Source organism: Pan troglodytes, chromosome 9 (genome assembly GCF_028858775.2).
Source record: "Pan troglodytes isolate AG18354 chromosome 9, NHGRI_mPanTro3-v2.0_pri, whole genome shotgun sequence".
Taxonomy (NCBI): Eukaryota; Metazoa; Chordata; class Mammalia; order Primates; family Hominidae; genus Pan; species Pan troglodytes.
In genome coordinates, this window is record NC_072407.2 from 57,244,676 (window position 1) to 57,266,989 (window position 22,314).

Sequence of the window (22,314 nt, forward strand, 5' to 3'; positions counted from 1 at the left end):
TGTACACCAATCTGTGATATTGTTCATAATTTCTAGAGGGGGGGATGATATTACTCACAATATCATAAACATGCTGTGTGTCCACCGTGGGTCATGATATCCAGGGATGGAGAGGAGGGTGATATTACTCCCCATATGGCAGGGGGTGCCCACCCCGCCTGTCACACTGTTCTTATATGCAATGGGGAGAGGATGATATTACTACCAATATCACAGACGTGTACAGCCCCCTTGTGATATTGTTCCTAATATCCACGTTGGGAGAGGATGATATTACTCCCAATATCACAGAGGGTGTACACCCCGCTTGTGATATTATTCCTACTATCCAGAATAAGAGAGAATGATATTACTCGCAATAGTGCCGGGGTGTACACCCCCCTTGTGATATTTTTCCTAATATCCAGGGAGGGAGAGCATGATATTAATAACTCCCAATATCGCTATGGGTGTACACCCACCCTGTGATATTGCTCCTAATATCCAGGGGGTAGAGTATGACATTACTCCCAGTGTAACAGTGGGTGTACATCCACCCAGGGATATTGCTCCTAATATTCATGGAAGGAGAAAATGATATTACTCCCAATATCACAGGGAGTGTACGCCCCTTCTGTGATATTGTTCCTAACATCCGGAGGGTGAGAGGATGATATTACAGCAATATCGCAGGCTGTGTACACCCACCCCGTGATATTGTCCCTAATATCCAGGAAAAGAAAGGATATGACTCCCCATATAGCAGGAGGTGTAAACCCACCCTGAGATATTGTTCCTAATATCCATGGAGGGAAAGAGCCCGATATTACTCCCAAAATCTCAGGGGCTGTACATCCCCCCTGTGATATTTCTCTTAATATTAAAAGGCGGAGAAGATATTACTCTCAATCTCGAAGAAAGTGTACACCCCCGAGTGATATTGTTCCTAATATCCAGAAGGGGAGAAGATGATATTACTACTCATATCAGAGAAGGTGTACACCCACTCTGTGATATTTTTCCTAATATGCAGGTTGGGGAGAGGATAATATTGCCAATATCGCAGAGAGTGTACACCCGCCCTGTGACATTGCCCTTAATATTCAAAGGCAGAGAGGATGACATTACTCCCAATATTGCAGAAAGCGTACGCTTCCCATTGATATTGGTCGCATGATCCAGGAGAAAAGAGGATGATATTACTTTCAATATCACAGGGTGTGTACACGCCCACAGTGATATCGTTCCTAATTTCAGCGTGGGAGAGGATGATACTACACCCAATGCCACTGGGGGTAGAAACACTCCTGTGACATTGTTGTTAATATCCAGGGGCAAGAGGATGCCATTACTGCAAATAGTGCAGAGGATGTACACCCGTCTATGACATAGCTGGTAATCTCCAGAGGCAGAGAAGATATTACTCACAATAACGTAAACACGCTGTGTGTCCACCGTGGATCGTAATATCCTGGGGGGAGAGGCGGGGTGATATTACTCCACTACTAGGATTTTACCTCTACTGCCACTCTTCGTTAACACCCTGGGACATTATTTTCCATATTCTAGGAGGATGGCAATATCAAAATCACAGGGGGTGTATACCCTGCTATATTATTCGTAATATTGTAGGGGAATGTTCATCCTGATGTCACAGGACTGTACACACTGTGATATTATTCACAATACCCTAGTGGGACATTAATAATAATGTCACAGTGTGTGTACACCTTGTGGTATTATTCGTAATATCCTAAGGGGAGGTTACCTTTATTGTCACATGGGGTGTGTTCCCTTTGATGTTATTTGTAATGTCCTGGAGGGATGTTTCTCCTTGTGTCACAGGGTTTGTCCACCTTATCAAATTACTTGTATAATCCTTACAAGATGTTACTCCCTATATCACAGGGGGTGTACACTCTGTGATATTATCGTAATATTCTAGGGAAATGTTACTTTTAATGTTGCAGAAGGTGTACACCTTGTGAAATTATTCGTTATAGCTTTGTGGGATGTTACTCCTAATGTCACACAGGGTGTACACACAGTGTAATATTCTACGGAAATGTTACTCGTAAATCACAGGTCCTGTACACCCTTTAATATTCTTCGTAATTTTCTAGGAAAACGTTACTCTGAATGTCACAGGGCATATACACCCTGTCCTGAAATCCGTAATATCCTAGCGGGAGTTCACTACTAATTTCACAATGCATGTATGCCCTTTGATATTATTCGTATTATACGAAAGAGATATTACTACTGATGTCCCAATGCATGTACATTCTCTGATATTATACGTTCTATCCTCGGGGATGTTACTTCTAATGTCACACGGGGTGTACTCCCTGTGTTATTTTTCATAATATCCTAGGGGAATTTTACTTTTAATGACACACGGGGTGTACACATTGTGATACTATTAATGTAATCTAGAAAGATATTACTCCTCAGGTCACAGGGGATGTACACCCAGTGATATTATTCGTACTATCCTAGGGGACGTTACTCCAAATGTCACAGAAGGTGTAAATGCTGTGATATTACTGGAAATGTGTCAGGGAAATGTACTCGTAATGTCAAAGGGCATGTACATCATGTGTGCACAGCCCCTGTGATGTTCTTTGTGATATTCTCTAGGGATGTTAATCCTAATATTACATATGCTGTTAACTATGTGTGAACACCTTTGTGGTATTATTCCTAACATACTAGAAGGATGTAACTCCTCATATCACATGGGGTATACACCATGTGTGTACACATTCTGTGATATTATTCATAATATCTTAGGGAGATGCTCGTAATTTTACAATTATTCACGTAATATTTTGGCGGGATGATACTCCTAAAGTCACAGGAGGTGTAAACCCTGCAATATTATTCAGAATATTCCAGGGGGATGTTACTCCTAATGTCACAGGTGTGTATACCCTGTGATATTATTCACACTTTACTCGTGCGATATTACTACTAATGTCACAATGTGTGTACACCTTCTGATATTATTCGTAATATCCTGGGAGGATGTTACTCCTAACGTCACAAGGGTGTACACCCTGTGATATTATTAGTAATATTCCTGGGGGATTTTAATTTTAAAATCACATGGAGTGTCAACCCTGTGATTTCATTCGTAATATCCAAGGAAGATGTTACTCCTAATGTCACACGGGGTCTACACCCTGGGATATTATTTGGAATATCCTAAAGGGATGTTATCTTAATCCCATAGGGTGTGTACACCTATTGATACTATTTGTAATATCCTAAGGAGATATTACTTTAAAAATCACAGTGGGTGTACATCGTGTGTGTACACCCTGTGATAGTATTCAAAATATCCCAGGGAAGTATAACTTTTAATATCACAGCAGGTGTTCCCTATGTGTGTACACCCTGTGGTACTATAAATAACAGGCTATTCAGCAAGGCGCCCGCACCCACCTTCCAGCCCCAGAGGCCGGCGCGGAAGGGCAGCACCAAGGACAGTGGCCACCTGCGGATACCTAAGTGGCCATACAAGGTGGCCAAGGAGGAGAAACCGGAGGCTGAGGAGGCCGAGAAGAAGCGCCAGGCCAACGTGCAGGAGAAGCGCCCGCCGCCCTGGAAGAAGAGGACGTGAGAATCCGCAGGTGCTTGACACGGGGTTCGAGGGCAGGGTGAGGCCACGGGGCTGAGCACCATGGCCGCTACCAGGACCACCAGGCCGTGCGCGTTTCCACGGTGTCTTTCTAGGATGCTCCCCGGAAGGAGTTGGGGGAGCCACATCGATTTGCCTGACACCAGCCACCCTAGCAATCAGTACACCTAGCGGGCATGTTGCCTAAAAGGCTTCCTTTAGAGAACCTCAATTAAGATGTTTTTAAAGATCAATTTATTAGGCCGGGCGCGGTGGCTCACGCCTGTAATCCCAGCACTTTGGGAGGCCGAGGCAGGCGGATCACCTGAGGTTGGGAGGAGTCTGAGAGTAGCCTGACCAACATGGAGAAACCCCGTCTCTACTAAAAATACAGAATTAGCCGAGCATGGTGGCACATGCCTGTAATCCCAGCTACTCGGGAGGCTGAGGCAGGAGAATCGCTGGAACCCAGGAGGCAGAGGTGGCAGGGAGCCAAGATCGCGCCATCGCACTCTGGCCTGGGCAACAAGAGCCAAACTCCGTCTCAATCAAAAAAACCTCAATTTATTAAAGAGTATTTTCTGTGTGATTTTGTATTTTTAATTGTTATCCAATTTGCCAAGTTTTACAAGTGATAGGGCCCCTTGTATCCAAGGCAGTTTTCATACACTTGCCTGAAGACCTTTTATTTAAAATACTGTTTCTAGCAATAAATATTTATGATATCTGTAGGAGTTTACACAGAAATCATGGGATTCTCTCCTTTTCGGCTGTTTGTGTTGGTCTTTTCTTCTCATTGTGGGTGCACATGCACACTGGATGTTTTTATTAATTAGATTAAGTGATGCCGGATATTTCTGTTTGATGGAGGGATTGACTCATTCAGCCACATGATCAAGTGAGAAAGAGATATCATATTTTATTGTATCTTTTTAAAAAGTATTATCCATACAGTCATATATTGGGGAAAAACATTTCTCATCAAATTATAAAACAATGCAGAGATAAGCATGTATGTATTGCTAGAATTAAACTCTGTTTAATCAAGGAGTTTTAGATAAACTGGATAGAAAATCTTTTACATAGTAAAAATAGATATGAGGGAAAAGTGTCATTTGATAAAATGGGGGAAACGTAATAGATGATTACCAGAAATACAAGATTAAGCCGTATATGCTCTTAAGTAAATCAAATCCAGACGTCCTTCAAATGTAAAAAAAGGATGCAACAAGAGTAAGGAGTCCAGAATGATGCAAATTAAAGGAATAGGGGGGAGGTGATGTTTAGAACAAGCAAAGAGAATGCAATGGGAAGCAAACTTATTTTAGGCAAATTCTCCTGGAGTGGACCAGACAGCCCTCTCTTCCAGACTCAGTTCCAAAGAATCCCTCGTGTGGGTATTTCTTTTATTTTTCCTTTCAGAACTGCACTTGGTGTTTAGTTCAAACTCATGCAGACCTCATGGAATTTCCAAGACGTGGGGCCTTGGCATTGTGGCATCTTCCTGCCACATAATTCACAGCATTACCAAGCCACCACGAGCTCCACGCTCACCTCTGTCAGCCCAGGACCCAGCCAGGCAGTGTCACATGGTCTCCCAGACATGCCTTTCCAAGCCGGCTATCCCTGCTGTGAAAGTTCTGAAGGCACTGGTCCGGGGAGCTGAGCCCTGGGCCTGTCCTAAAGCTCCACAGGTGACTGCACTGCTGCCCACATGGAGAGCTGCAGCTCTAACACAGGGATTTTGAGAGGCCTCAGTCGCCTTTAAGTGGCACTTCCAGGACACCCATCCTGAGCTCTCACAAATGGCTCCACCTTCCCAAGAATGTCTAATTGTCATCGGAACAGCCAGTGTCTGGCAGCTTCGGTTGGGCTGATGTGGCATCTGACCCTTGGTGGGTTGCCAGACATTCCTTCCTGTTTCCACCATGGGAAGTTGGCACTGGTAATGGTATGGAGCCCCCACTTCTACCCTAAGCCTTGGGTGTCTGCTGCTTCCAGGTCAAAAATGGACATTTCTAGTCCTGACCAGCCACTATCACACTGTAACCGATGCTCATAGTCTCCAGGGATGTGTAGAACAGCAATGGCAGGACAGCAAACAACTGGCGATTTCCCCAGGTCCCAAGCTGTCCCAGAGTGGGCATGTTGGGTCCCTGTCCCCAATGTGTTCCAGCCTTACCCAGGTGCACAGAGTACCCTGGGGCCAGCACAGGGCTTGTCAAGTACTGCTCCTGGTGTCCACAAAACAGCTCCAGAGATACCTGTGTTTTGAAAAGCCTGCCTAGCCAGCAAGTATGGGGCAGGACCCAGATTGCTTTGGCAAATCTGAAGGTGAGCTGGCCATTTGCCTGGTGAGTAGAAGCTGCCTTTACCTGGCCAGTGTATGCAACTTGAGAGAAAATGACAACTTCACAGGGGGGTTCTGGTGGGACTGGGAAGCCTGACCTCCCCCGGAGCTTTGGTATGGCCCCATTGGAAAGATTGGATTTTGAAAACCCACCAGACCCAACTGAAAGAAGGGTCATCCCTGATTGGATCCCAGACTCTCCCTGGTCTCTCTGGACTCACTCTAGACGTGGCTTGCCTGTGGGCAGCCCTTCCCTTTGGCCCATGAGGCAGGTCCAGGTAGCTTCTGCAGCTGTGTGCCTGGCTACTGGCCCAGCACTTCTCATTTTTTCCATGTGGAAGCAGATTTGCTGGTAGAGGAAATTTCTAAGTCAAAGGAAGTGTCACCAAGCCTCTTTCCTTGACCTGTGGCAAGCCCATGCTCTTGGTTTCTTATTCTCTTTGGAGTGGGCAGCAGAGGGGACAAGCAGGCCTCCAGCCAGGCTCAGGGAGTGTGGGAGGGCAGGGAGAAAAGTCTAGATGATGGGGAACTGAAGCTACCTTGAGGGGGGTGTCCTGGGGTCAGTGTCGGGGTGATCAGATGAGCCACTTTATACTTAAGCAACATTATTATGTTCAATTATTTTGGGTAAGGGATTCCTCAGGGGAGGTGTGGTCATCTGGTCCCAGAGGTGGAGTGAAATGCCCACTCATCTTCCTGAGTCATTTGGAAGCCCTTTCTTCTAGACCTAGGTACTGGTGACACAGGCTCCTCAGTCTCAGGAGGTGCACAGGACTGGGGGGGATGCAGGCTTCTTGTCACTTACCCACTCAGCACTATTGGGCATCGGGCATTCAGAGGTCTCACAGTGGCCTCTCTAAAAACCTGGCGTCCTAGGAGAACATTGATTATTTTTGTCTACTTTTGTTTCTTTGAACTGCTGCATTCACTCACTGAAGGCTCGCCCTCCCTACACCCCTCATGTTGTTCAGGAAGGAGGGGACTGATGAGCATGGGCCCCTTTCTCCTCTCCTGTCAGTTGCCACCACACTATCCCCACTGGCTTTATCACCACATTCTCCCACCCCTGTTGCCTCATCTCTTCTTCCTCATTCACCCTTCCTTCCTTTGCCTGTTTTCTTCTCCCAGTTGGTGAAGTTCTTTATCATCCCTGGCACCACCTACCCTGAGGTCTACCAAGGACAGAAAAGCAGGGGCCTCTGTGAGGCAATGTGGTGTTATCATGGTGGGACCTCCAGGCCCCCAGAGTGAGTGAACAGCAGGCCTGCCAGCATCTGTGCTGATGGCTAAGAATTCATAAACCACCGTGCCCCTCCCACCCCCTCCTCTTTGCTCAGAAGGGAGACCAGGTTTGCTCTCTTGCAATGACAGCCCAGCCCCTGCTGTGCACAGGGATGGGGCTCAGGGTCCCTCCCTGCACCCTGATGTTAATTAACTGTAGATAGTGAATTTCAAGTTGACAGCTACCTTCTCGGGGATTTATATACAAATACAGTTAAAGGAAAAGCTAAAGTCTATTTTACTACTTTTTCTTGTTTGTGAAAATTAAGCTTAAACTGGACAGAATAAATATTTCTCAGACAATGTCGATGTTACTGGTTACAAGTGAGATGAGTGGAGCTCGTCCCTTGGTGGAGAATTTTTTTGGTGATTGGAGACTGGGGACTCTGGCAGCAGAAATGGCTTTGCGGTGTGTGTGAAGTCTGTCCCTCGGAGAGCCTCTTGTGGATATGAAAGCATGTATCAACGCCAGTGAAATTCACCTCCATGTGCGTGGAGGTGGCTGATGAGAACACAAAGGAGCCAGTCCTGGCACTTCCCTCCAGAACCGGGCACTCCTGGTCTGACGTTGGGGCATGTGAATTAAGAGTGACAATATTTTCTACTTGCTTCTGTGAATAAAGTGTTCTACAGTCAGCCAGCACTAATCTCACTAGAAAAGAGGAGGGAAGAGCGTGGAGCCAATCATCTAGAATTACCTCAGTGTGCAGAGGCTGTCCATTGGCTGCACTTGGGGAAAGCAGTGTGAAACATTCTGTGCCTCTTTCTTCTGGAGCTCCTCCTGACAGTCTCCTGGCAACACTAGAGACCTCAAGACTGTGGAGATCAGAATTTCAATAGATTTGTCATCTCAGCATTGACCACTCCTGAGACCCGAGGTTTCTCCTGGGAGCAGGAGACAGGGAGTTCGTGATGTTCATTGGAAAATAGGATTTATGAATGCAGGAGGGCCGTGCTGGACCCCTCTGCCTTCTTCTCTCCCTGCTGTCAGCAGTGAACAGGTCTACGGTGTGGAGGCGAGTCTATTGTGGGTGAAACAGAAGCCCCTGGTGTAAGGCCAGACACCAGGCCTGAAAAGGATGCAAAGTCTGCTGTTTCAGGCTGTCAGGAAGAATCGTGGGTACAAAGTGAATATGATGAAATGCATCCCAGAGAGGAAATGAATGTGCCCTCACTAAGAAATGGGTCTGGCTGCCAGGTCTCTGGCAGCCCACCTGCAAGAGGACTACATCCCCTGCAGCCCTGCCATCCACACTACATGATGTGGGAAGGCTGTCTCTTCACTCTTACCCTGGGGACCCAAGCCTGCTTTGAGGAATGAGTCACAGCCCTGATGTGTGCCTTGCATTACTCTTTCCCCAGGTGTGCCTGGAGACTCAAGCTTGCTCATTTCTGTCCTGACACATCTCGCTGGTCCTGCGGTGGTCAGAGTCCTCCTGTTCTGTGTCAGCTCCTAGACATCATTAATCTATCACGTGATAAAGTTTGAGCACTTTTCTCTTTTACAGTATTTGGGGAAATTCTAACACACTCCCCAGGGATTGGCGCAGGTCCCTCTGGCTCTCATCGTGGATAATTCTATCGATTCTGCACCTGGCAGTCAGCACTCCCCCTTGGAAGCCCCCAGGGTCCCTGTTTCTGTGGGCCTGTTCCTTGGTTTCTACCCCAGTACCTTTTTGCTGGGACCTGCCTAGAACTGCCTGGAGGGCCATGGTCTAGGGAAGGACAGGTGGAACCCTGACCACAGCAGATCCTTCTAAAACAAAAAAGTCACCTTGATGATGACGACTGCAGTGGGGTGAATGCCATCGCAGCGGGCATGCTGGGAGGCGCCAAGGGCTTACCGCAAAAGCAGTTCTTCCCAAGGCACCCTTTGCATCTTCCCCTCCTCACCTCTCAGTGCATTTGGAACTTGCTTATGCGTTGGAATGACTTAAATCAACTACTCGTTTCAGTGCCCCTGCACTCGCGGGTTCCTTCATTAACATTTTAAATAAGTGGCTAAAAAAACTCCTCTGGAGGTTGTGTTTGAAAGCAGGAAAAATAAAAACGCACACTACCTGAGATGATTTTACTAATTTTTGAGTGACTCAGTTGAAAGTCAGTGTTGCATACACAATTTCCTCATGCTGAGCCAGCTTGAAATAAGACTTGATAAAAGGCACGGCCCTCAGTAGCAGGCGGTGCCACTGTGGACAGTGTACACTATGGTGTGAGGGTATGCACAGGCGAGCGTAAGTGTGTTTACTCATACACACGGATAAACCAAAAGGACACCGGGCTTCGTGCTGGCAAAGTTATGATGCTGCTGTAGCTTATTATGGGCCCCGGGCAGTGTCAGATGGGAAATGCTTTGATGGCATCTTGTTCAATGTATATAATGGGGTCTCCCATGGCCCAAGGACCCACTGTGAGCACTCCGCCCACTGTGGTGGAGAACACGGCTGGAGTCATCACAGCCCAGGTCTTTATTGAAAGGCAGTGTTGACCCAGAAGGCTCGTGTAGAACCCATTTGGCCAGGTCTGGACCATCTCTCTCCATCTGACCTGCCTTGGCTGCACAGAGGGACCCAGACCCAAAAGGCCCAGACTCAAGAGGAAACTGAATGACGTTTACCATTACGTCAGCTTTCATTTATTTTTTCCATATGATCATAAGAACTGTATTACTAAGTATGCTTATAAATGCTATTTATAGTCTGTTCCCTTTTATTAGATGAAAGATTAATAAAGAACAAAAAGTTGCCTGTAGTAAAACCATGCCTGAGGTGAAGAGTAGTGGCTCATGCCTGTAATCCCAGCGCTTTGGGAGGCAGATCACCTGAGGTCAGGAGTTCAAGACCAGCCTGGACAACATGGCGAAACCCCAGCTCTACAAAATACAAAAAAAAAAAAAAAACAACTTATGGATTAGTTTTTATTATTCTGAGGACAAATAAAAGTAATCCCTTTTTCATATTGGTCCAGATATTTATGCCTCCAATTTTATGAAGGGCCTGTTCAAATATTTTCCCAATTTTATATTGGGTTCATTTTCTTTTATTTATTACATTCATTAATCACATGTATTATATTTTATTGCATATATGTTGGGATAAATATTTTTCTCCACTCTTGGTTTGCATTTTAATTCTTGGATGGTATATTTTGAAATACAGAAGTCATCATTTTTGATGTAAACTAACTAAATTTCTCTTCTTAATTGGTCCTTTTTTGTCCTGGTTAGGAAATCTTTCTGTGTGAGAATATTTTATTGTGTTCCCTTCACCTTCAGAACATGAATCCATGTGGAAATGCACTGTGTATGGTTTGAGGTAGGGGTCAGTATTCAGTTATGTCCATTTGAACATTTAATTGATCCAGCATTGTCCTGATCCCCTTGTAAATTTCACTGTGGAACAGCACTCTAATAATGCATGAGCATTTTGTATATAAGATGAGATTTACAAAGATAAGCCCAGCATAGGATGTCAAATAAGATTACCTCAAAGAATAGGTTCATAAACAAAACACATGGATAAGTATAATATTGTTAGATGAAGAGAAAGAAAATATTTCCAGGTTACCATTGAGTCTTTTTACTCCAAGTTTTTTCATGAAGCCCAAGATCTCTACTTTCTTCCATTGATTTTAACTTCATTTAGACAACTCTGTCATCTATTATTTCACTTTGTGACATTCAGAAATAATTAAAAACCAGAGAATATATTCTATGCCATACATCATGGGTAATGATTTTCCAGAAATGATTTAAAAAGGAACCAATACACATGGTTTTAGTGTTTTCACCATATTTAATAGAAACACTATAAATGAGTTTTGATGACATTAGAATGCAACTAAAGACATTAAATATAACTTATTTGTTCTGTTTGATGAGGTGCGAAGAAAAGAGGGCTTTCTGGGATAAACAGGTTCCCAGAGCACATAGACACATTTCTGACTTTTCTCTGGTCAGAAGTGACTACAGCAAAAGATAGGCCTGAGAGGAGGTGAGAAGGAGCAATTAGGGATGGTGTATATCAGGGAACTTTGATCAACATCAACAAAGCTCATGGTTCTACCTTAACAATCCAGGAATAATCCCACTGTGCTGGTAGGTCTTGGAACATATTGCACCACAAGTGGGGAGGTGGTAAAGAGACTGCAGTGAGTGTCCTCCTTAACACATCCAAGAAGAAAGAGTCCCTCCTCTCCATCTATCTTGTCATTCTGTCTCTTCTCTTTCCAATAATTGTTACAGACACCAAAAGCCCAATTCCAAGAGTCCCCCACGTGAACCTCCCAATAATATTTGCCAGATGTGAAAGCCTGAGCCCCCCATACAAGAAAACATTCAGATTTTGCAGTGATATCGGGATCATCTTAAGGGTCACATCCAATATTCATGCTTCTCAAATCTCCATACAGGAAGATATGACTATTGTCCCTTTCAGGCTGCAGAGTAAAATCAACTGCAAAAATAATTTTTAAAAAATATAGATACATGTAATTAATAGAAATTAGAATTCTTGAGGGAAAAGTTGTTCTACCAAGAATTTACTTTACCAAGATATTTGAAGTTACAAGGACAGGAGAACTGTGACTACAACATTTAATAAAGTATAAGGATGATTAATATTCTCTATAGGAAGAACAAAACCCTAAAAACAGACATTGAAAATTTATTGAAAACTTAAAAATTGAGAGTCGAATATAAGACCAGCCTGTTTTAATCCAATCTCCTATGTGAAAGTGAAATATTTTATGCCCTGAATGCCCTTTAGCTATCAAGGTCATTATTATTAAAATATTTCTTGTTCTTAAATACTAGTGGTATAATTCTGGCAGGAATGGGAAGATTTTAGCTTACTCAAGCACCCCTCTAGATAACTGCATAAAAGTCCATATGTTCAAATTATAAGTGGTAAGTTAAGGCAGATTTTTGCAAAATCTTCTACTAGTCACTTTGCAGACATCCCTGCTAGCTCTAGACTGAAACCGAAATTTAGATTTTACAAGTAGCTCTTCATGTTGTAACTAAACTGAAATTATTATTTGCAGGTTTACTTCCTATTTACATAATAATTTCTTCTTTCTTTTTACATGTTAAGTCAAAATTTTACATTATATCAACAATATATATTTATTGTAAGAAAGTACAAATACTCCAACAAACTGCAGTGAACTCTATTCCCCAATGAAATGTGTTTAATAACTCAAATGAAATACAGTAAAGAAGTGTAAAACTTTTATGTAACCTTGGATTACTACGCTTCCTTCTGAGCATTGTTCCATTTATTCAATTTTTTATTTCTTATGTCATTCCATTTACCCAATGTATAACTCTATCCATGTGAGCCCAGAACATATTTGTTTTTCACTATGTTGTACTCTTCATCTTATAAATTGGACTATAAACAGAAACACAGATATAAAAGGGTTTCATCATCATATGGTTCACTTACTGCTGAAATGAAATAAACATTTGATGAAGGGTAAAATATTACCCCCATAATTCTAACAAGAAGTAATACACTGTGGGAATTCTGCCAATGGGCTGACACTCACCTCTGAATCTCTTGAGCCTGTCCATCAGTCCAATGATGGGCCCTGCACTGAAATCTGGATTCACAGGCTCAGACACTTGCAGCAGCAGAGACTCATACCTGCAAGGAGAAAGATAGAGTTACCACATCTACAGCCAAAAAAATACATAAAAATCACCACCTTTATTTAAAAGACATTTCATGAGAATCTCTTTAATCCACACATTTGCTAATTCCAAAATTATCATTTTCTTTTTCAAATTCATTCTTATTCACAGTTCCTCATTTTCAAGTACGATGGAAAAGTCTCTCTGACTGAGAATTCATTCGGATCTTTCTTCGTATTGCTCCAAATTAGTAAGGATCATTAGTCTCAAGACTAGGAGAATATTCCAAAATGAAATTCTGGGTTCCAGACCTCACCAGAAATTCCTGAAATCACTGTCTGGAAAAGTGGGGCTATTTTTAAGACTGCTGTGTCTGTTTCTTCCTTCTCAAGGCCAGGGTATTGAAACGTGCTCCAGGCAGGGAGATCTGCCTTTTATAGTTGAGGTTCTCTGGAGGCCTACATGGCTCAAACATTCTGAATAGTTTGTTTCATCTATTTTTCAGAATTATATATTTAAATATAAACTAGAAATCATCAACACTTTTCACTGCTAAAATACTTTCCCCTTTTCTCTCTGGCTTCCCCTGGTTGACTTTGTAGCCATGTAGTAAATGTAATATTTTCTCTTTCAAATATGAAGGCTTTTGAGCAATAAAAAGGAAATTAGGAATAGAGATGCTCACTTCCTTTATTTTCTTTCATTTATTTATTTTTTGTTCTCTTTCTTTTTTATTTATTTATTTATTTATTTTTATTTATTTATTTTTGGTTTTGCAGAACTTTCATTGAACTGCTTAATAAAAACACTGAGTATGGCAACAAAATAGATGACTACATGGGGTGGGGGATGGAGAAAGTACAACCAGCACAAGGTAGTATCAATATCTGAATCAATTATACCTTCAATATCAAAGTTCCTTCTTGATATTTGTGGAAACTGAAAGCATCTGCTAAAATCTTGGTATGCACTCACCTTTGTAATATGTCTCCAAAAGACTGTGAAAAAGAAAAAATAGAAAGGCTTAGAGCTTTCCACAAGATGCATCTTCAACTAAGTGCATTGTGAGTTATGGAGACAGTTTCTGAAGATATTATTTTCCTACAAAGTTCCCTCCTGGAAAGCATTTTCTGTTTCTTTTCTCATGAAAATCCCAGTCTATCATATGTCATGAATTAATGTCCTGATAAAGTCTAAGTCTTGAAGACATTCTCTTTACAAGTGAAGGGAGAGGAGGCCCACAGAGTCCATGCTCTGCTGTAACCATAAAGAAGCTACTCAGCCATCTACCCTAAGCCCTGTTACCAAAATGAGTGGACCCCAAAATAATATTAGTGTGATCCTAGATTCCCCAACTTCTCCATCATGCCATGTCTCCAAATTAGCCTAAATGCCAATGAATCACTTCTCATTTTATCCACTTTCAAAAATCCTAAATAAATCACTGACTTTTGATGGGAAATATTTCTTGGGGCTGTCTGTTACCTTGGTCATTCCACAAAGTTTTGTTGCTGGTGGATAAAATAGGAGGGACCTTCGGTCTGGTAGAATCACTAGGAGAGGCTATACCCTCCCAACCAAGTAGCATTAGTTATCAAATCGTGTTTTTGGAAACAAATCATGGAAGTAAAGGGGGAGACGGATTTCAGGAGAGAGGAAAAACACCCATGCACGTGAATCTTCGTCATCATGATACCCCATGGTCAGTTCGTACCTGGAGTAGCTCCACAACTGCTTTATGGCACATTTTCTTCAGATCCTCATACATTCCTCTTAAAAGCTCCCTGGAATGTTCCATTCTGGCTTTGCCTTCATTGAGTTGCTGAAAAATGTCCTCGCCCTCCTTTCGCAGCCTCTCCAAGTGTTGTTGCTCTTCTTCATGGAGAAATGCAGGCATCTTCTGATATTCAGCTCTGATTGCTTCTATCCTTAAACTCACATAATCCTGCAGTGACAATTAGTCAAAATAGAAATGTTTTATCCATCTTCTCTTGAATTTCACTGATTCCTCTTAGCATTCTGAACACCCAATATTTTAATCCTCAATCTTGTCAATTCTCAGATTCCACAAAATTTTATTCCTTTCCTTTTTTTTTCTGTACTAATATCAACATAGTTGTTTCTGCCCAGTTACATTTACTTGATTAATGATAAAATGTTTTCTAAGATAGTTATATAAAAATGGATTTCTCTCTTCCACACCACATTTATAGAAAGAAAACACAGTTCTTGCTTAAGAATCAAACTATTGAGTTATATTGACTAGGTAAGAAACCATTATTTCTATTTTGGAGAATTGGGGCAAGTTATGTAAAACCATTATATGACAAATGATGACATGACCCAGACTAGCATTGTCAACTCAATGCATTTCACCCAGAATAACATATTCTAATAAGGTTTCATTTATTCTCTTCCAAACTCACCCTAATTGGCAACATGGACTTCTTTGTGGTTCCTCAAACCCCCAAATAAATGCAAATTAAATATTACCACACATGCTGTTTTCTATACCTAGAATTATTTTCATATATATATATATATACATGTTTCTCGTATATGTGCTCATATATATATTTCTCAAATAAAGGCATATATGGATATATGAGGAATATATACATGTATGTGTGTGTATATATATGTTCCTCAAATTTATCCATATATATATATACCAACACCCAGATACTCATATATATTCATATATTTATGAGGAAGAGGAAGGCAAACAGGAGGATATACATATTTCCTCCTGATCAAGATTTTGTTTCAGTGTGAATTTTTCCATGAGCCTTTTTTCTGACCACCCTATTTAAAACTCAAACCCTCATCCCCAGTCCCTGGCCTCTGTGCTCCTTTTCTACTTTCCTGCTTGATTATTCTCCAAAGACATTACTACACTCTAACACATCATGTACTTCACATATCTGCATGGTGACCATTTGCTTTTCTCATTTCCATGGCATGATTTGTGTGTTTTCTTTCTTCTTTACACCTTAATTTTCTAAGTTGATATTTGACATAGACTAGGTACTCATAAAATATCTTTCAATGAATTAATATTAGAATAAATTAATGAATTAATATTAGATATCATACCCTCAATATAAACATCCACAAAGAGAAAATCATTTCTAGAATTCTTCTCAAGTCCTTAGAGTTCTCCTTATATTAAATACTAGTTCCCATATTTCTCACATATTTCTGTCTTCATCAAGACACAAGTCTACATTTCTCACCACATTTCCCGTTGTGTGTTATGACTTATTCAATATTAATTAGTGCTGATATTTAATTTCATGCTTTCCCTAAGGTTGCACTCTTGCTCCTTCTGCCTGAAATTTAGCTCACATTTCAATATACTTGCCCACCAGGATTCAAATTCCTACTGACTCAGCCTTAGAAGGGTCACCTGAAATTTCCATGACTGACAAATAACTCTTGTGTCCAGAATTTATCCAGGCAGCCCATTGGGAACAGTGTGAAATGGCCCAGTTTCTTGTATTTGTTGGGGTATTCCTATAGGTTTGTATGGAAACAGGTGAGCACGCTTGGGTAACATCTGTGGTCTGATTAGAAATCCTACCAAAGAGTCACACTAACTTATATAAGAAATTAGGGTGTTTTTTTCTCAAGTGTTTTTTCCTTGTTTATTGAATTCCGGAAAGGTTATGGGTTGAGATCAAGTTCCGATTTTAAGAGTCAGCCATTAGTTCACTATAAGTTCCCGGAGAAGGTAGAGTAATACGGTACTAACCTTCCAGCATCTGGTTCTGGTGGTTTCCATGTTCAGGTTTCTGAGATTTTCACAAGCTTTTTCCCACAAAGACTGCATTTTTTTTAGGAGCTCCTCCTGCAAAAGAGCCATGAATTGAAGCACAAGTGAGGACAATAAAGTATCATTCACACTCTGATATATGAAGGACCCCAAATGAGAGACAAATTAGCCCACAGAAAATAGAGTTTGCTTTGTTTCTCCTCATGTTTGTCAAATCTGAGAGGTGTGAAGTCAAGGAAGCTCATAACAGACATGCTTAAGGGGACACAGAGATGGCATCATCCAATCTCCAAGGAAATAGACTTACAAGAATTTCATGTGTCCTGTATAGAAATAGATCTTCAGAGGCATCACTTACCCGGCATTCCTCAGCAGCCCACTCAATGGGACAGTGTATGTGATTCCGGTGCTCCTGAGAGTTGGAACACAGCAAACAGAGCGGGCTCTTGTCCACTTCACAGAACATCTTCTTTGTCTCTCTGTGCATCCCACATATTTGCTCTTCAGAGCTAAGGAATTGCCGGAGGCTGGCTTTTCTGGCAATGGAAGCCATGTTCTTCAAACAAATGTCAGTGTTGAGGTTTCTCTGCCGTGTTGTCTTCTTGCATTTAGAGCACTGAGCAACAACTGCCATGTCTTGCCAGTTGAGGTAGAAACAGGGCCGGCAAAAGTTGTGCCCACAGTCTATGGTGACTGGGTCTAGGAAGTAGTTCATGCAGATGGGACAGGTGAGTTCCCTCTGGAAGACTTGCAAGGTTCCAGAATTCATGTTTCTGAAGAAGAAAGAGCAGCATGTCATTTTGGGGTCTGGGTTGGTGAAAATCTGTGAACATGTGGTGATATGTGATAGCTATATTTTCTTCTTGACAGTGCTAATTAAAGTGGAACAAACTATTTCCTCTGTAACAAAAATGAAAAATTCATACACGAAGAGAGTCTTCAGGCTTTTTAGCAGACACTACTGACTGGATGACTCACAATCTCTTCTACTCCTAGTTCCTGCCCATAACATAATGCAAATCTGTTCAAAAACCTATTCCCTGGATGTCGATATGAAACTCGGGTTTTAATCTTAAGTGGTCTAGAATAAAACGTGCTTGTCCCTATTTCTCTGTCAAATAACTACTGAATGACTATGGGAGAGGAGTAGAAAACCTACATTGGGTAACAAAACATGAGAAGATGGTCCGAGGGCGCTATGACATATTTTTAGAGAGAGGGACCCAGAAGACGGCTCTTTAAAACAAAAACAACTCCAGAACAAACCAACCGACCAGATAAACAAAAAGACACCAATTAAACCAGTCTAGGGTCACAAGGAGATAAAATAAATAATGAAAAATATTGGGTTTATTTTTCTTATGGCTTAAATTAACTTCTTTTTGGGCTACTCAAACTATGAACTGACATATAGTCAGTTTTTTAAAACTGAAATATATACAGTTATATTACTATGGTATTATGGTTAATTTTAAGTGTTGACTTGACTGGACTAAATAATACATGGAGAATTGGTAAAGCATTATTTCTGGGTGAGTCTGTGAAGGTGTTTCCAGAGAGACATGTAAGTTGGTGAGCTGAGTGAGGAACAGCAGCCCTCAATGTGGGTGGACACTATCCAATCAGCTGGTAGCTCAGACTGAAGATAAAGGGCAGAGAGAAGGCAGTTTCCTCTCTTTCTCTTGAAGCTGATTCTAACTCAGCCAAGATATCGGTATCTCCAGGACACAACATTAATGACAGCCTATGTTCAATTTCTCAGACTCCATAATCAAGGGAAGAAATTCCCCTAGTGGACTTCCTCTCCTGTACAGTGTCATGTGTAGAGTGAGGACAGATATATGATCTGAAGGATGCATTAGACAGTCTCGTTATTGTTTGAACATCATAGGGTATACTTACACAAACCTAGATGGTATAGCCTACTACACACCTATGGTATATAATATAGCATATTGTTCCTAGGCTACAAACCTGGATGGTATACGAAGGCAATTGTACCACAATTGTAAGTATTTTTGAGATATATATATATATATATATATATTGTATATATATATAGTTATGAACACATCCTATGGTTCTGTCTCTCTGGAGATCCCTGACCAATACAAACTGTAATCTTTGCCTTGGCAGTTTGAAGTCCTTTACCTTACTCTCTTTCACTAAACACTGCTGAATTTAAGTGCCAACAGTGAAAATTTAAGAATTGCAAATATTTTTCAGAGGTCATCTGAGCCATTTCAGGAATTTTTCATAGTTTCATCTGAGGTAATCCTCAATTAAAGTGACAACTAGTATCAAATATCAAATCATTCCTTATACAGTTATCTGCTAAACAATTGTGTTTTGATTTCTAAGCTAGGGTATTTTGGGGAGCATTCTTATTTCCTTTAGTATCACCATTTTTAACTCATCATTGCCTCAGTAACTTAAAATCATGTCTAAAAGCTTCAGGTTATGAAAGCACAACATTTACAGTATTCAATAATTATCCTTTTTTACTTAATTAAGTGTAGCAATATTAGTACATTCAGTACATGTATATATGTTTTAATGTGAATTCCATATATTCATGATGCATACAAATATATTGCAGCAAACACTAGATATCTAAAATTTTTCAAAAATATATTAAACACTTTTGGAACACACAAAATGACAACAATTAATAACCTCATGTCGTAAAATGAATAGCAATAATATGAGTTACAAATAAGATCATTCAGTAAGTTTAGACAGTTAGATATTTTTATCACTGTAATTTACTATTTTAAAGGAAGAGAGAAGTAATTTTCTCCATAGAAGTTGCACTCACCTCAAGGTTCCATGAATGTTTCCTGCAGTAATTCTTCCAAGAAAAAATTCTTTTAAGTACTCCCCAAGATCAGGAGCTCATTCCCTGTTGAGTTGACTTTCAGAGGTCATCACCTGAATGCAGTTAACTCTAAGTGCTGTCCTCCTCTGGAGAAATATGAGCTTGTCTCTTCTACATCCATTTAGGTGAATCTTCGAAGACCACAACCACCTATTTCGTGATATTTAGGGTGTTAAGAAAGGTGGAGACAGATATGATTAGGTTTATGCAATATTTAGTACACGCCTTTTCATCACTGATTAAATTAGCATCACACTATCATTGTAAAAACCACTGCCTGAATGAGGCATATCTATCATCAATCTTATCAGAGTAAACATGCTAGAAATTGACTGAAATTGATTAATGCTGTTTCCTGAATTTCTTCCAAAGGCACAAGCATTCCTCTAAGTGCACATTTATTTATTTATTTATACCAAAGAAAGTTTCACCCTCTGGAGTGCAGTGGCGCAATCTTAGCTCACCGCAGCCTTGAATTCCAGGGCTCAAGTAATCCTCCCACTTCAGCTTTCAAAGTAAAAAAGACTAGAGGTTTATGCCATTGCACCTAGCTAATTTTTCATTTATTCATCAAAAATATTTTTAAAATTCTTAGGTGATTACATGTGTTACAGTGACCAGCTGAATTAGAATTAGATTAGGTTTAAAACGATGGAAGAATCTGGAAGTGGGGGCAGAGTGTTGGTTGTTAATTAGCACACGGATGAAAGGAGATTACTGATGTGTTTAGAAGCCACAACATTGACAGAATAAAAGCCGGAACTCACAATCCAATGGTAAATCTCTTTACTGTGGTATTTTCTGCCATTTCTGCTCCATAAGACACACCTTAACCACTTTGTTGTGGTATCCCCAGTATTCTATTTTAGTCTAAATAGCATTTTCTCTCAACTGCGTTCTATTTCTCTCTCCTTCATCTTCCCTCCCTTCTTCCTTCCAGCTGTATTTCTTCACTAGAGAACACTAGTAGAATGTTCTCCCAAATTTGAGATTTCAGATATGCATCTGTAAAATAATCTTATGGAGACACATTTTAGTTGCTACTGAATACTTGGTTGTTTTCATAAGTTCACAGCATTACTACTGTCCTCCAAAAAACGGTTTCCCATTTCCACAGCTAATCTCGTCATTGACTCTGCCATCCAAGTTTATTCTATGCCACTCTGGAAGAATCTGGAAAAATACTTAAAATACACTTTAAGTATTCATCATGCACATGTATTGTATTTTATTTTATATATGTTCGGGTGAATATCTTTCTCCACTAATTGTTTGCATTTCAATTCTTGTATCATGTTTTTTGAAACACAGAAGTCGTCATTAATATAAACCAACTAATTTTTTTAATTGTTAATTTTTGTCCTGGTTAAGAAATCCTTATGAGAATATTGTATCATGTTCCCCTTACCTTCAGGACTGGAATCTATTTGGAAATGACTGTGTGTGTTTTGAGGTAGGAGTCAATATTTAGTTATTTTTTAAAATTCAATTAATCTAGCATTGTTCTGACCACCTTGTGTATTTCAATGTAGAAGAGCACACTAATAATGCAGGATTATTTATCTATGTGGTGAGAATTCCAAAATGAAGCCCAGCATGGAAGGTCAAATAATATTAACTCAAAGGATAGATTAGTAAAATGAAATGTGATGGATAAGTGCAGTATAGTTAGGTAAAGAGAAAGAAAAACATTTCCCAGCTATCATTAAGGCTTCACTCCAAGCTTTTGCATGAAGCAAAAGATCCCAACTCTCTTCCATTGATTTTAACTCCATTCAGACATGTCTGTCATCTATTATTTCACTCAGTGGTATTCAGAAATGAAGAAAAAAAACAGAATATATTTTATGCCATGATCATGAATAATGGTTTTTCAAAAATTAATAAAGAACCAATACATATACTTTTGGTGTTTTTACCATTTTTAATAGTAACACAATAAATGAGTTTTAATAACATTAGGAGGCAATTCGAGACATAAAACAGAACCTATTTGTCCTGTTTAATAAGGCACAAGGAAGAGGGATTTCTGGAATAAAGGGGTTCTCACAGCAGATGAACACATTTCTGATTTATCTCTGGTCAGAAGTGAATACACCGAAAGATAGGCCTGAGAGGAGGTGAGAAGGCGCAATTAGGGTTGGTGTATATAAGGCAGCTTTGATTAACATCAAGGAAGCTCACAGTTCTGGCTTCACAATCCAGGAATAATCCTATGTGGCTGGTAGGTCTTGGGATATATTGCAGTGTAAGTGGGGAAGTGGTAAAGAGACTGCACTAGATGATGTTCTTGACACATCCAAGACTAAAGAGTCCCTCCTCTCCATATATATGGTCATTCTGATTCTTCCCTTTCCAATACTTATAACAGACACCAAAAGCCTAATTCCAAGAGCCCCCTACATGGACCTCCCAGTAATATTTGCCAGAGGTGAAAGTCTGAGCACCCCATGCAAGAAAACTTGTAGGTGTTGCAGTGATATGGGGTGGATTTGGACGGTCACATCCGATACACATGCTTCTCAAATCTCCGCATCGAAAGATATGACTGTTGGCTAATCATGATTCAGAGTAATATCCACTGCGAAAATAAATAAATAAATAAAAGAGAAAGAAACAAAACATACATAGACATGTGTCAATAAGCAAAAATTGTTCTATCAAGAAGTTAATTTACCAGGAAATGTAAAGTCACACGGACAATTTTGCTTGTAACTTCTAATAAAGCATAGAGATGATTAATTTTAACTACAAGACCAACAAAACACCAACCACAGGTATTAAAAATGTTTTG

The 22,314-nt window shown here is 40.6% G+C and overlaps 1 pseudogene; it reads right to left on the reverse strand.

Annotated features, from left to right (window-relative positions):
* Window positions 1-11,154: 11,154 nt before the first annotated feature.
* Window positions 11,155-17,411, reverse strand: LOC451186 (tripartite motif-containing protein 51-like; annotated as a pseudogene).
* Between the last annotated feature and the right edge of the window lie 4,903 nt (window positions 17,412-22,314).